Raw genomic sequence first — 12,244 nt, forward strand, 5'->3', positions numbered from 1 at the left:
TCCAGGGTTTAATAGTATTGTTGATTTTCTGTCTATCCTTCCAGTCAGGGGTTTATGTATTTTGTTTCTATCTGCATTTAAGCACGATGCTATCACGTGAGCTCCGTAGCTAAGTTAGCTTCAATGGCGTCGTTAGCAACAGCATTGTTAACCTTCGCCAGGCTGGAAAGCATTAACCGTGTATTTACAGGTCCATGGTTTAATAGTATTGTTGATCTTCTGTCTATCCTTCCAGTCAGGGATTTATTTATTGTGTTTCTATATGCAGTTAAGCACGATGCTATCACGTTAGCTCCGTAGCTAAAGTGTTTTTTCTATGTATTGTCGTGGAGATAAAAGTCACTGTGAATGTCCATTTCGCGTTCTCGACTCATTTTCAAGAGGATATAGTATCCGAGGTGGTTTAAAATACAAATCCGTGATCCACAATAGAAAAAGGAGAGAGTGTGGAATCCAATGAGCCAGCTTGTATCTAAGTTACGGTCAGAGCGAAAAAAGATATGTCTTGCACTGCATTCTAGTCCTTCACCCTAACGTTCCTCATCCACGAATCGTTCATCCTCGCTCAAATTAATGGGGTAATCGTCGCTTTCTCGGTCCAAATCTCTCTCGCTGCTGGTGTAAACAATAGGAAAATATGAGCAGTCCTTCCTCCGGTGTCGTCACGCTACTTCCGGTAGGGGCAAGGCTTTTTTTTAATCAGAGACCAAAAGTTGCGAACTTTATCGTTGTTGTTCTATACTAAATCCTTTCAGCAAAAATATGGCAATATCGCGAAATGATCAAGTATGACACATACCGGTAGAGTGGATCCACTATCCCCGTTTAAATAAATAAAAATTCGTTTCAGTAGGCCTTTAATTTTGAAAATTGATAGACACGAACCAACCACAGTCATGGTGTCAGTGATGATAGCGATAAAAGGATAAACATGTAAAAAGAAAAGTAAGGGAACACACAAAAAATTCCATGGAAAGATTTAACAAAGCAATCCAGCAAAAAATAAAAGTAAATAATGTCTTAAGCTCTCGTCTAAACTAAAGCAGCTGCTTCAATAATATTTGGGGTGAGGCATGATGGGAACCAGGAAGTAGCGGTGAAGCTAAAGCTAATACTCCCCTAGCGCTGCTACTGTGTATTTATATGCTATAATGTCTACCTCTAACGTTATGTTTTGATTTAGATATCGTACGGCTTTTTTATTGTGTTGATAGTTTAAAATCAGTTGAGAAAATAGTAATGATATGGTGGTGATTTTTTTAAATTAACGTTCATTAGCTACAAGTGACTCGCCTCCTGAGGACTTAAGCGGTATTACAGGACCAACAATGAAAGTGTTGCTGTAAACAAATCTCTTATCAGCTGCAAACTGATATAATCCTATAAGGGATAAGCGGTAGAAAATGGCTGGATGGATGGGCATTGTTTTAATTATTCAAATTATACCTTAAGGATGATGAGTACTATTATTTCACCTCCGTCACTACCGCCCACTCCCCGTGTCTCCCGGGTACTTGACACTCCGTAAGCCGCCCCCCTCATCCCGCCCCACCGGGACTACTGAAAATTAGGACCGAGCGTCCACCCCCCCACCAGCAGCAGCAGCAGCAGTGTGGAACCTACAGCGCTTGCGAGCACAGCCATGCCGAGGTGTGACGCTCATTTGGCGGACCGCCGCCTCCTCTCCCGCGGGTCACGGAGGAGGACTCCCCGAGCAGATCCACAGGTCCTCGCCGGCTTCTGTCACTAAAGGTAGGCAGAAGGCGAATCAGCTGCAGCGGCGTGAGGACGATTATGATGGTGATGGTGATGGTTGTCGCGGGAGAGCAGAGGGGCTCCTGGTGGCGCTCATGACCGGGGTGAAGAGAGGGGATCGCCGGACCGAGTTGGAGTTGGCGTGGGGGGGAGAAGACAATTAAAGAAGGCTCTGCAGCCATTTGCGTCAAAGGTAAGGATGAAGTCAATGCACACTTTTGCACATCTGCGGAACAATGAGGTCAATCAGTGACGTAACATCTGCCCTCAACTTAGTTCATTTCACACAATGTGCACCTTTTTAAAAAAATCACCTTATATTATGTACATATGTTCTAATGCACACTTAACACATTTGTAATTTGTGCACAAAAATGACTTTTTATACTAGATGGCATATTTTGGCAGGTGCGTACTATATTTACTCAACTGCAGAGAGTACCAGTTGTTTATTGATGTGTCTTACGGTAATATTTGTTATCATCAAGTGATGATACTAACGAAAAACAACATATTTGACATCATGCATTTTCATCATAATTTTTCATTTTTTAATTGTATATATATATTATTTTATTTATTTATCTGCGGAACAATGAGGTCAATCAGTGACGTAACATCTGCCCTCAACTTAGTTCATTTCACACAATGTGCACCTTTTTTTTTTAATCATCTTATATTATCTACATATGTTCTAATGCAACCTTAACACATGAACACGTTTGTTATTTTTGCACAAATATGACTTTTTATACTAGATGGCATATTTTGGCAGGTGCGTACTATATCTACTCAACTGCAGAGAGTACCAGTTGTTTATTGATTTGTTTTACGGTAATATTTGTTATCATCAAGTGTTGATTCTAACGAAAAAAACCATATTTGACATGCATTTACATCATAATTTGTATTATTTGTATTTTATATATATATATATATATATATATATATATATATATATATATAAAATACAAATAATAAAAATTATGATTAATTTATGCATTATTTTATTATTATTATTATTTATTTTTTTATTTATGTATTTATTTATTTATTTAAAAAATAATTATTATTCATCTGCGGAACAATGAGGTCAATCAGTGATGTAACATCTGCCCTGAACTTAGTTAATTTCACCCAATATGCACCTTTTTTTTTTTTTTTTAAACATCTTATATTATCTACATATGTTACTTCTAATGCACACTTAACACATTTGTACTTTGTACACAAATATTACTTTTTGTACTAGATGGCATATTTTACAGGTGCGTACTATATTTACTCAACTGCAGAGAGTACCAGTTGTTTATTGATGTGTTTTACGGTAATATTTGTTATCAAGTGATGATACTAACGAAAAACAACATATTTGACATCATGCATTTTCATCATAATTTGTATTTTTTATTTATATGTATGTATATATATATATATATATATATATATATATATATATATATATATATATATATAATTTTTTTTTTTTTAATTTTTTAATCTGCGGAACAATGAGGTCAATCAGTGACGTAACATCTGCCCTCAACTTAGTTAATTTCACACAGTGTGCACCTTTTTTTATCATCTTATATTATCTACATATGTTCTAATGCACACTTAACACATTTGTACTTTGTGCACAAAAATTACTTTTTATACTAGATGGCATATTTTGCAGGTGCGTACTATATTTACTCAACTGCAGAGAGTACCAGTTGTTTATTGATGTGTCTTACGGTAATATTTGTTATCACCAAGTGATGATTCTAACGAAAAACAACATATTTGAAATGCATTTTCATCATCATTTTTATTTTGTATGTATTTATTTATTTATATATATATATATATATATATATATATATATATATATATATATATATATATATATATATATATATATATATATATATATATATATTTTAATCTGCGGAACAATGAGGTCAATCTGTGACGTAACATCTGCCCTCAACTTAGTTCATTTCACACAGTGTGCACCTTTTTTTCGTTTAAAAAAAACCAAACATCTTATATTATCTACATATGTTCTAATGCACACTTAACACATTTGTACTTTGTACACAAATATCACTTTTTATACTAGATGGCATATTTTGGCAGGTGCGTACTATATTTACTCAACTGCAGAGAGTACCAGTTGTTTATTGATGTGTTTTACGGTAATATTTGTTATCACCAAGTGATGATACTAACGAAAAACAACATATTTGACATGCATTTACATCATATACTGTATATATATATATATATATATATATATATATATATATATATATATATATATATATATATATATATATATATATATATATATATATATATATTTTTTTTGTTTTTTTTTAAATTTTTATTGTTGTATTTTTATGTATTTATTTATTTATATTTTTTTATTTATCCGCGGAAGAATGAGGTCAATCAGTGACGTAACATCTGCCCTCGAGTTACTACATTTCACACAATGTGCACCTTTTTTTTAATCATCTTATATTATCTACATATGTTCTAATGCACACTTAACACATGGACATATTTGTACTTTCTGCACAAATATGACTTTTTATACTAGATGTCATATTTTGGCAGGTGCATACTACATTTACTCAACTGCAGAGAGTACCAGTTGTTTATTGATGTGTTTTACGGTAATATTTGTTATCAAGTGATGATACTAACGAAAAACAACATATTTGACATCATGCATTTTCATCATAATTTGTATTTTTTATTTATATATATATATATATATATATATATATATATATATATATATATATATATATATATATTATTTTTTATTTTATTTTTTATCCGCGGAACAATGAGGTCAATCAGTGACGTAACATCTGCCCTCAACTTAGTTCATTTCACACAATGTGCACCTTTTTTTAAATTTTTTTAAATCATCTCATATTATCTACATATGTTCTAATGCACACTTAACACATCAACACATGTGTACTTTGTGCACACATATGACTTTTTTATACTAGATGGCATATTTTGCAGGTGCGTACTACTGTGTTGGCCCTGTGATGAGGTGGCGACTTGTCCAGGGTGTACCCCGCCTTCTGCCCGAATGCAGCTGAGATAGGCTCCAGCACCCCCCGCGACTCCAAAAGGGACAAGCGGTAGATAATGGATGGATGGGTACTATAAGTACTCAATTGCAGAGAGTACCAGTTGTTTATTGATGTGTTTTACGGTAATATTTGTTATCAGCAAGTGATGATGCTAACGGAAAACAACATATTTGACATGCATTTTCATCATTATTTTTATTTAAAAAATATATATATATATATATATATATATATATATATATATTTTTTTTTTTTAATCTGCGGAACAATGAAGTCAGTGGACACACCTGTTACACTACATCAACACGAAAACAACAACTATGCAGTCAGGCAAAATAAAGCGTTTTTCAGATGTGGTTTAGTAACAACAAAAGTGCGTAGAAATGTGCAAAACTACCCCGAGAAGGGTTCAAACAAAAATGTCTGCTTAAAAAAACAAAATAGTAGATACACCAGGTGATGGTTTCCTTTACAAGCTTACTTGGTAGTGTTCAAAACATCACTCTTGTGTTTTCCCAGAATGCTTTGCAGCACAGAGGATGTCTTCCAGAGGGTGACAGCGACAGGTAAGTCTCTCTTTTCCTTACATTGACTCATTCTGATGCGAACTTTCATCACGGCGTTATTAGCGGTCGTCATGGTAACCCCTCCAAACACCAAAAGATGCCTTCACTGATTGGATGCTCCGCTCTTGTTTTAGACTACTTAATCCTCCACTTTTCCTCCTCCTCATTGTGTTCCCTCTCCTCACACGTTCACACGAGGGCTTTCAATAGAGAACCTTTTTTTTTCTTCTTTTTTTCCGTCTCGTACGAGCCCGGCTAAATTGGCCCCACTGATGGAAAAATATTGTCCAAAGGAATGATACTTGAATAATTGAGGGCTCCGGGGGCTTTAAAATTGCAAAGGAACCCGCCGTGATTTCCTGCACGAAGTTGGAGGAGAAGGAGGGCGCCTAAAGGAAATATTCATATCATGACTCCAAGAATGGGAGCAGGTACCGCCATTGCTTTATCTCCTAGTCTATACCCTCTTATTATTATATATGCATCTCATCAATGCATTACATTTTTATTCAACTAAACGCACTTCTGCGCCTTTTGAAATGTTTCATATTCATTTAGAAACAGCATTCATACAAAAAATGAATTCAAAGCATTTTCCCTAGAGATGTCCGATAATGGCTTTTATGCCGATATCCAATATTCTGATATCGTCCAACTCTTAATTACAGATTCCGATATCAACCGATATATATAGTCGTGGAATGAACACATTATTATGCCTAATTTTGTTGTGATGCCCCGCTGGATGCATTAAACAACTTTCCCAAAATAAATCAACTCAAGTTACGGGAAAAAAATGCCAACATGGCACTGCCATATTTATTATTGAAGTCACAAAGTGCATTATTTTTTTTTAACATTCCTCAAAACAGCAGCTTGGAATTTGGGACATGCTCTCCCTGAGACAGCATGAGGAGGTTGAGGTGGGCGGGGTTAAGGTGTGGGGGGTTAGGGGGTGTTTATTGTAGCGTCCCGGAAGAGTTAGTGCTGCAAGGGGTTCTGGGTATTTGTTCTGTTGTGTTTATGTTGTGTTACGGTGCGGATGTTCTCCCGAAATGTGTTTGTCATTGTTGTTTGGTGTGGGTTCACAGTGCGGCGCATATTTGTAACTGTGTTGAAGTTTTTTGTACGGCCACCCTCAGTGTGACCTGTATGGCTGTTGACCAAGTATGCCTTGTGTGTGTGAAAAGCCGTAGATATTATGTGACTGGGCCGGCACACAAATGCAGTGCCTTTTAAGGCACGCCCCCAATATTGTTGTCTGGGTGGAAATCGGGAGAAATTCGGGAGAATGGTTGCCCCGGGGGATTTTCGGGATGGGTACTGAAATTCGGGAGTCTCCTGGGAAAATGGGGAGGGTTGGCAAGTATGACTGGGAGACGCAACTGCTCTGTACTTCTCCCTACGTCCGTGTACCACTCCGTACAGCGGCGTTTGAAAAAGTCACAAATTGTACTTTTTAAAACCGATACCAGTAATTTCCGATATTACAATTTAAAGCATTTATCGGCCGATAATATCCGCAGTCCGATATTATCGGACATCTCCAATTTTCCCCATAGGAAGTCATAGGGTTAGAAATCATCTGTTCCATGTTTTAACTCAGGTTTGATATTGTGCCGATATGAACAAAAAAAAAACAAGTTGTATTTTGAGGTTACATCGACTTGCTTCTAAATAGAGATGTCCGATAATATCGGCCTGCCGACATTATCGGCCGATAAATGCTTTAAAATGTAATATCGGAAATTATCGGTATCGTTTTTTTTATTATCGGTATCGTTTTTATTATTATTTTTATTTTTATTTTTTATTAAGTATATATATATATATATGTATATATACACTACCATTCAAAAGTTTGGGGTCACATTGAAATGTCCTTGTTTTTGAAGGAAAAGCACTGTACTTTTCAATGAAGATAACTTTAAACTAGTCTTAACTTTAAAGAAATACACTCTATACATTGCTAATGTGGTAAATGACTATTCTAGCTGCAAATGTCTGGTTTTTGGTGCAATATCTACATAGGTGTATAGAGGCCCATTTCCAGCAACTATCACTCCAGTGTTCTAATGGTACAATGTGTTTGCTCATTGGCTCAGAAGGCCAATTGATGATTAGAAAACCCTTGTGCAATCATGTTCACACATCTGAAAACAGTTTAGCTCGTTACAGAAGCTACAAAACTGACCTTCCTTTGAGCAGATTGAGTTTCTGGAGCATCACATTTGTGGGGTCAATTAAACGCTCAAAATGGCCAGAAAAAGAGAACTTTCATCTGAAACTCGACAGTCTATTCTTGTTCTTAGAAATGAAGGCTATTCCACAAAATTGTTTGGGTGACCCCAAACCTTTGAACGGTAGTGTATATATAAATAAATAAAATAAATACTTGACTTTCAGTGAATCCTAGCTATGTATATATATATATATATATATATACATACATGTATTTTATTACATATATATACATATAAATAAAATAAATACTTGAATTTCAGTGTTCATTTATTTACACATATACACACATAACACTCCTCTACTCATTGCTGTATTTGAAAGTGCAATGCTTTGCAGCCAGTAGCACAGCCTTTGAAGGAGCGTAGGTATTGGCAGTGTAATATTCTGGGTTGGAGTCAATAACCAGGCGAGGTGACGAAGTTACGTCTCTTTACTTCATACTTCAGAACCGACTCCCACACTTGCCGTCAGGGTGCGCAATACAAGGTAAACCGTTGGCCAACCAAAAAGTAACCGCAGAACACTATACCCAACATTCACCAGGAGATGGCAACAAACAACTTAGATCACTCTATTACAGGCAGCATCTGTGACATTTAATTTGCAGGAAAGGAGCGAGTTTAGGGTTGAATTGTCCATCCCCGTTCTATTCCCTGACTGTCACTCGTCGTCGCCATGACTGTGTCTTCTTCGCCTCCTTCTTGTTGTGTGTGCAGTTGTGCACTCGCCAAAAGCTGTAGATGTTATAACGTGACTGGGCCGGCACGTTGTTTATATGGAGAAAAAGCGTTTGGGGCTAAGGGCGTGGTTAAGAAGAGAGTATATTTACAGCTAGAATTCACCAAATCAAGTATTTCATATATATAAATAATATGTATATATATATATATATATATATATATATATATATATATATATATATATATATATATATATATATATATATGTATGAAATACTTGACTTTCAGTGAATTCTAGCTATATATATATATATTTTTAAATTTTATTATACATATAAATAAAATACTTGAATTTCAGTGTTCTGCAGGCTATCCAGTAGATGGCAGTATTGTCCTGTTTAAGAGTGTCACAACATTGCTGTTTACTGCAGACGAACTGCTTTACGGTAGACTAAACGTGACTGCTGTTGTTGTGTGTTGGTACCGCGCTGGGAGGACGTTAATGAAACTGCCTAACAATAAACCCACATAAGAAACCAAGAACTCTCTCTCCTTGTTGTGCACTCTACTCTCTAAAAGCCGTAGATGTTATGACGTCATTGGGCAGGCAAGCTGTTTATATTGTGGGAAAGCGGACGTAAGAACAGGCTGTCCCCACTCAGGTCCGCATTGAGCTGGAGGGGGCGTGGCCTCCAGCTCCGGCTGAATACCGGGAGTTTGTCGGGAGAAAATCTCTGCCGGGAGGTTGTCGGGAGAGGCGCGGAATACCGGGATTCTCCCGCTAAAAACGGGAGGGTTGGCAAGTATGCATTTACTGGAATATGGTCACACTCTATTTTATTGTATGATTCTGGCGATTGAGCTGCCATTTTTTTGTTAGTTTTTTTGCGTAAATAATACAGTTGCTGTTTCACAGTGTAAATGTAAAAATAGTACCACAGTTTTTTTCTTACGGTAGGATTCTGAAGACCGAGCTGTTTTAAAAAATATATATATTGTCATGTTTGCAGTGTACAATTTGATGTATCACTTGCTTTGAAATCATAAGGCTAAGTAGACATTTACGTATGTTTTTACCCCAAAAATGTTTCGAATTTATGATAATATAATATCTGTTGCATTATTAGATAGATACATTTTAAAATATATTTAATTGCATGCTGTAGATGTCTTTTTTTCCCTGTCAAAATTAAAAAAGAGAGAAAAATAAACTACTTTATTGATGCATGTTATTTCCAGGCTTTCACAGGCCATTCAAAATTAGTTTAAAACCTATGAGTTAGCCACTACCAGTCTTTACAAAATTATAATAACAGTGTTTCCCACACATTCATTTATTTGTGGCGGCCCGCCACGAAAGAATTACGTCCGCCACAAATATAAAAAAAATTTAAAAACATTTTGAAAAAAAGTTTTTTTTTTGTTTGTTTTTTTGTCCTGTCCAGCTTCTCAGGCAAATCATATAGTTGATGTAGATGCCCATATAGGCTGTTCAGATTTACTTTACAAAAGAGAAGTGTAGGATATTTCTCTTGTTGCCTTATTTGTATTTGACCACTACTGTTTTCTGTTTATTTGTTACTGACTGTGGCAGGACACCTCTACCTCTGTTTCACTTTATGTTGCTGGTAAATAATATGGTTGTTGTAGTAGTAGGCTAAAGTTAAATTATTTAGTATGCACTAATTAAAGGGGCTGAGCTTTAAGAGACATTTTAGCTTTTATATTTTATAAGATATATTTTTTGTAAGAACCACAATTAATAAATATATTTCAGTGAATAACTTATTGTTCAAATCTGTATATAAATATGTACATAAAGTGTTGTAATTATATTGTAAAATGGATGGATGGATGGACCTTTAAAACAAAACTGTTATTATTAATTAGTAAGTATACATTTTTTTAGCCTTTTTAGAGAAAATCATATCATTGTAGTAAATTATGCAAATTACTCGATGATGTCATTGTGACCGCGCCCATAGACACGCCCATAGCCACGCCCCCACCGCCACAGGTATCTTGACAGTTTATGGGAAACACTGAATAATAAAAATATGTTTTGTTCATTATATACCACACAGACTTAAAAGTAGACTAAATGGCAGTAAAAGCCCAAACTCATTGCTCATTGTCAAATTACTGTTAAATTAATTATAACTAATAATAGTAATAATTTATCATCATTACAGGAATTAAGTCGCATATTTTCAAGGTGAAAAGTTTCATCTTTCGAGGATTAACTTGTATAGTTTTTCGGAAAATATAGTAATCTTTCTAAGATTTGGTCATATATTTTTGATGAAAATATTATACTTGAATTATTTTGGGAGGAAAATAGTCTTATATTTTCTAAGATTAGGTCATATAATTTTGAGGAACATTTTTTGAATCTTTTTAGTATTAAGTCATATATTTTCGAGAACAAAATGTGGTCTATTTTGAGAATTAGGTCCTATATTGTTGAGAAAAAAGTTTCAAGTAATACTTAATTGTCCGTAGTGTGTGAATGTGAGTGTGGATGCTTGCGTTGGCACTGCAATGAGGTGGTGACTTGTCCAGGGTGCCTTCCGCGACCCCGAGAAGGATAAGCGGTAGAAATATGATGGAAATATGCTTCTTCTTCATTACTACACTAACGTACATTTTCCTTTTGAAGGGACACAGTCCAGTGTCTTGTCGTCGCCGCCGTTGTGAATGCTGCACTGTTGCCCTGGTTACAACCGGGCTGGCATTATCATCCGTAAACATTATCGTCAGCGCGAGTTAACATCTGCATTATGCATAAAAAAAGAGAGCGGCAAGACTGGACCTTTCCAAATTACCCACGTCTACAGTATGTGCGGCTGCAAGTGAAAATGGTAACAAACAAAAAAATAAATAAATGTATTTCATGTTGTTTATAAATGTTTTTAGAAGTAATTTTGGAAAATAAGATGATAAAGCACATATTTTCCCCTTGTATGTATCCGAAATCATTCATTATGTGGCCATATTTTTGTCCTATCTCTAAAATGTTTTAGTTTTTTCTTAAAGACATGTTCAAATTGTGATGTTTTGGACAGGGCCAATACAAGTGTTTCAAGGTACAAGCTGCGGCATAGCACCAATTAAACTCGCTTACCACTCTAATATACAAACCCCGTTTCCATATGAGTTGGGAAATTGTGTTAGATGTAAATATAAACGGAATACAATGATTTACAAATCCTTTTCAACCCATATTCAGTTGAATATGCTACAAAGACAAGATATTTGATGTTCAAACTCATAAACTTTATTTTTTTTTTGCAAATTTTAATTAACTTAGAATTTCATGGCTGCAACACGTGCCAAAGTAGTTGGGAAAGGGCATGTTCACCACTGTGTGACATGGCCTTTCCTTTTAACAACACTCAGTAAACGTTTGGGAACTGAGGAGACACGTTTTTGAAGCTTCTCAGGTGGAATTCTTTCCCATTCTTGCTTGATGTACAGCTTAAGTTGTTCAACAGTCCGGGGGTCTCCGTTGTGCTATTTTAGGCTTCATAATGCGCCACACATTTTCAATGGGAGACAGGTCTGGACTACAGGCAGGCCAGTCTAGTACCCGCACTCTTTTACTATGAAGCCACGCTGATGTAACACGTGGCTTGGCATTGTCCTGCTGAAATAAGCAGGGGCGTCCATGGTAACGTTGCTTGGATGGCAACATATGTTGCTCCAAAACCTGTATGTACCTTTCAGCATTAATGGCGCCTTCACAGATGTGTAAGTTACCCATGTCTTGGGCACTAATACACCCCCATACCATCACAGATGCTGGCTTTTCAACTTTGCGCCTATAACAATCCGGATGGTTCTTTTCCTCTTTGGTCCGGAGGACACGACGTCCACAGTTTCCAAAAACAATTTGAAA

At 35.9% G+C, this 12,244-nt stretch overlaps 1 protein-coding gene across 3 annotated transcripts in view; it reads left to right on the plus strand.

The window, feature by feature from the left end:
- Positions 1-1,450: 1,450 nt before the first annotated feature.
- The window catches only part of LOC133645572 (protein FAM163A-like), a 42,825-nt gene continuing 32,031 nt past the window's right edge, over positions 1,451-12,244 (plus strand). The window contains exons 1-3 of one of the 3 annotated variants that reach the window (XM_062040411.1): positions 1,451-1,752; positions 1,831-1,948; positions 5,376-5,422. The gene's annotated coding sequence lies outside the window, so the exon portion shown is untranslated. Of the gene's footprint in view, positions 1,949-5,375; positions 5,423-12,244 lie in introns of all 3 variants that reach the window. The other 2 variants (XM_062040410.1, XM_062040412.1) reach the window with 2 other exon arrangements.

Source organism: Entelurus aequoreus, linkage group LG03 (assembly GCF_033978785.1).
Source record: "Entelurus aequoreus isolate RoL-2023_Sb linkage group LG03, RoL_Eaeq_v1.1, whole genome shotgun sequence".
In the NCBI taxonomy this organism is placed as follows: domain Eukaryota; kingdom Metazoa; phylum Chordata; class Actinopteri; order Syngnathiformes; family Syngnathidae; genus Entelurus; species Entelurus aequoreus.